Genomic DNA, 4,279 nt, shown 5'->3' with positions numbered 1-4,279 from the left:
TCCTTCCTTCTCTTTGTGGCTGGATTTCTTTTTTCCTTGGCAGAACCCGATTCGGCTGGGGAAGGAGAGAGAGAAAGGGGCTGTTGGTGATGATGGGGAGAAGGCAGGAGAAGGTTTTGTTCTGGTTGGTTGGTTTTTAAAAGGAAGATGGAGAACAGGGAGATAAGGAGGAGAAGGAGATGAGGAGAAGGGAAGATCTGGGACCAAAACAGATCTTGAGGTGAGGAGAGCATCCGTTTTCTCAAGGTTTTGGGGTGGGATTTTTTTTTCCTCCCTTGTACTTTCCGATTCTGCTGTTCTGCTCCCAGCTACCTAGGAGCTGAAGAGCCCTTCCCTCGCCTCTCCCTTCTTCGGCCTTCGGATATACAGCGGGGCTGAGGAACCCGCTTAAGCTCAACCCCTGCCGCCCACTCGGCCAGCGGCCCCCGCAGGATGGGAATGAACTCATCCTCCTCCTCATCATCATCATCATCGCCTTTAAAAATGCAACCCAAAACGCCACCCGCTCAGTGGCCTTCCAAAAGCCCACACGTGGGGGTGACTCACAGGAGCCCACCAGCAGAGAGGAAGAGAGAGAGGGAGGGAAACGGGGCTGCAGTGGTGGTGTAGCTCCTACAGCAGAGATGCCGTAGAGAGGGAACAGGCTGGGCTCGGCCAAGCTGCAATGACAAGGGATGGACCAGCCAGGCTCTGGCCACCCGCGGGAGAAGGGAGAAAATGAAATTAAACAATTAAACCAAGGCAAGGCACTGCCCGAAACAGATGGTGGAATCCTAAGCTTCCCTTCCTTTTTTCTCTGCTCCCAGTCTACATCTTCTCTCTATGGTGGGTGGCTGGAGCATCTTCTCCATTAATGGAGCCTTGCTCCCATCTTCTCTGCCCACTAGGCATGATGGGAAATGCAGTCCAACACATCTGGCCTTGAGGGAAGGTGCTAGCAACGGTTATCGACATCTGAAAAGAGGCTTAAGCGCAAAAGGCTTCCAGAGGGATTATAATTTAATCCGGTCCATTGGAAACAGCAATAGCAAATATATCTTTTTCCCCACCCCACGCCTGCAAGATTTCCCTGGCTTTGTTCGAGAAAATGCTTCCGAGCTTCTTTTGGTAAGGAAGCTACTATCCGCCCTTTAATTTCTTTAGCCGCCTAGACTACAAAGGGTTCTAGTCGTAGTGAAGTGATGGTGAACTTTTTTGGCAAAATGCGCATGCATGTGTGCACATGTGCTCGCCGGGGCACCGGAAACCCGAAGACCAAGCTGGCCGGCGTGCGCATGCCTGTTTTTTTTGGCTGGTTCTGGCAGTGTTTCGGGCTGTTTTCAGGCCATTTTTCAGCTCCTGTGAAGACCAGCTGGCCACTGTGTATGGGCACGCCGGAAACCAGAAGAGCAGCTGGCGATGGCGCGCATGCCCACAGAGAGGGCTGGGCATGCCACCTCTGGCACCCATGCCATACGCTTGCCATCACGGACGTAGTGAATACCTTTACACCTTTGTATTTTGGTTTGAAAAAAGTTCCTTTGGGTAAAATTCATCCACCAGTCCAGCTCCTGCAGCCTGGAAATCTAATTTAGGAAGAGAACAAAGTGACAATACACCGCTGTTGCTTGGCTGTAGTGCGCTGTGCTGGTTTAGATGTGCAAATGTATGGGTTTTCTTTTTTAAAGAAGGACTTTACCTTGCCTCCTGATGCATCCATGTGCAGAATTGTTATGAGTTATCAATCCATAGTACCATCCAGTGGTGGGTTCCTAACTGATTTATTACGGGTTTGCTAAGAAGGTTTTGCCGGTTCCAGTGACCCAGACCGCCATTCCACTAACGGTTCAGCCGAACCAGTTCGAACCAGTAGGAACCCCACCACTGGTACCATCCCTACGAATCCAATACGAACTAAGCCGGGTTAAACTGCAAAGCATGATTGAGCTTAGATAGCAAGGGGAAACTTATTTAATCAATCCGATCCGTCCCCTTGTGATTACAGTCTTCTCTCTGGGGGAATTAACCCAAGTAGCCTGCAAAAATATTCATGGTTCAAATACATGAAGATTTTGACGGCTGGGGAATGCTTTCCTATGCCGAGGATGGGGCTAGACTGGATGACCTCAGAGGTCCCTCCTCATTCAGGGATTCTATGCAAGGCAACTGCACACAGGGGTAGCTTTATTTTATTGATTAAATTTATCTGCTTTGCACACACCCCTCCTCTTGTCTATTCCAAAATACCCAGGACTTCCTGCCATGGGAATCAGAGCATTTTTTTTAACGGGATTTGCAAGGGCCAGTAGAGTAGGAATTCCTCTCCTCACCACCCCAGCCTTGTCCACAGGGGGAAGGTGACGAGCAGAAGACCTCCTTCCCGTGAGGATGATCATGATGATGGAAGAATTTCATCTCCATGGTGACATCGGAGGGAAGAGCAGGAGACTCTGGTCTTCACCCATGGGGGAGAAACACGGGATTCTAACACCTCTGTTTCCCACGGAGGGGATTCGGTCTCTCTCCAGGGAAGGTAAAAAAAAAATGGCAGCAGAGAGGTGGCTATGGCAGCAATAGCTGAGTCTCTGTTGCTCCGTTCCCACAAGTCCCTTGGAGAGGCAGAGGTCTGGATTCAGCACAACTCCATGAAGCAGAACCGTGTGCAACAGCTTGAAAGTGTTTATCCTTGGGGTCTAAACACGGTAAAGAGGGTTTACAGAGATTGTGGGAACCCAAGTAGTTAAAAGGACAGCTAGCTCTCCTGGATGCAAGAGTGGGGGGGGGATGAGGGTGTGGGGAGAAGAGGGTCCTTTAAAGCAGGGGTCTCCAACCTTTTGGACCTCAGGGGCCACTAAATTCATAATTTTAAATCCTGTGGACCACTAATATGATTTTTTTTAAAAAAGCAAAAGATAAATAGTGCAAATAACAAAATAAAAAATGCAAATCGTTTTTCTGCGGACCACCAAAATTTTCTCACAGACCACCAGTGGTCCCCCACGCACACCACTGGCTGGGGACCACTGCTTTAAAGCAGAATCTGCTCAGGGGAAGCAGGGAGACGGTTTCTAAATAGAACGCCCCCTTTAAAAAAAGTAAGGTGGGTTTTTTTTAAATGACTCAATGCAGCCAAGTTCATTATATGGCATCACGCAAGCCTTGTCACATCTTATTATGCCATCATCGCTAAATCGCTTTAGAAAGTCTACAGGAATATAGCTTGTAAATCCCCCTATTGCTCCTTTCCCAGGACTCCTGATGCTGGCAGGTAGACTGCCCTTGCCCACAGAGGCTCAAGAGGAGAGAATTGGATAAAGCACAGCTTAGTCATGCCGGATGAAAATTTAAATGTCTAACTTGCCTCTTTTTTGGGGGGGGAAGAGGGTGTCAAGGCTGCCCAGGAAGACCAGCAGAATAATAATTTAAAAAAAGAGATAGACTTAATACGATGAATAGAGAAATGTGTAGAGAAATGTAAAGAATGAAGAGGGATGGATGGATGAAAAGGGGGAAGGATGGATAAGTTTTTAAGAGTCTGGGGCTGCAAAACGGGGTTATTAATCTGTGTGTGTGTGTGTGTGTGTGTGTGTGTGTGTGTGTGTGTGTGTGTCAGCCTTCATTCCTGCTCACTTCACACTGGATGCACAAAAAGAGCAGTCAAAATATGTGTGTGTGTGTGTGTACGATTTTTACCAGCAACAAAAGGGGAATTGTGTGTGTACGATTTTTACCAGCAACAAAAGGGGAATTGCTACCAGGATCTTTTATTTGCAGCTGTTAAGTGCTCGGTTACAGCAATTACAAGATCTCAGGAGGAATGGGGGAACCTGGGGAGGGGGCGCGGGGGGAGGGAGGGGAATCTCCCCAGCGGGGCTTTGACCGATCCTGCGGGGGCTGGAGGGGGAGCCAACCCCAATATTAACCCCCCACTTTAAACTCAAAGTTTCCCTTTTGCCTCCCTCTACCTAGGCTACCCGGTCCCACCGTGCCAGGCTTCCTACCGAGCAAACACGCCTCCGATCCCAGCCCCAGGACAGCTGCCGCCCACAACAGCTGCAACTTCCACCCCATCCCAGGGAAGGAGGGAGGGAATATAGAAAAAAACCCGATTTCGGCTGTGTGTTGAGATCCGGAGCCCGATCGGCGAATTAATTTCATTTCATACGAGGATCAATTCGCTGTTTCTTTCCCCCCCCCCCCCCAATCCAGCCAAAATAAGACCAACCCAGCCCCAGCCTGATCCGAAGTCCGCAGCTGCTAAAGCTTTCCCCGGACCGGTGTTTTTTAACATTGGCGATGG

The sequence above is a fragment of the Thamnophis sirtalis genome, unplaced genomic scaffold (assembly GCF_051295495.1).
Source record: "Thamnophis sirtalis isolate CommonGarterSnake01/CBP01778 unplaced genomic scaffold, rThaSir2_p1.2 scaffold_1, whole genome shotgun sequence".
Taxonomy (NCBI): Eukaryota; Metazoa; Chordata; class Lepidosauria; order Squamata; family Natricidae; genus Thamnophis; species Thamnophis sirtalis.
Note: the sequence above shows the minus strand (reverse complement) of the source record.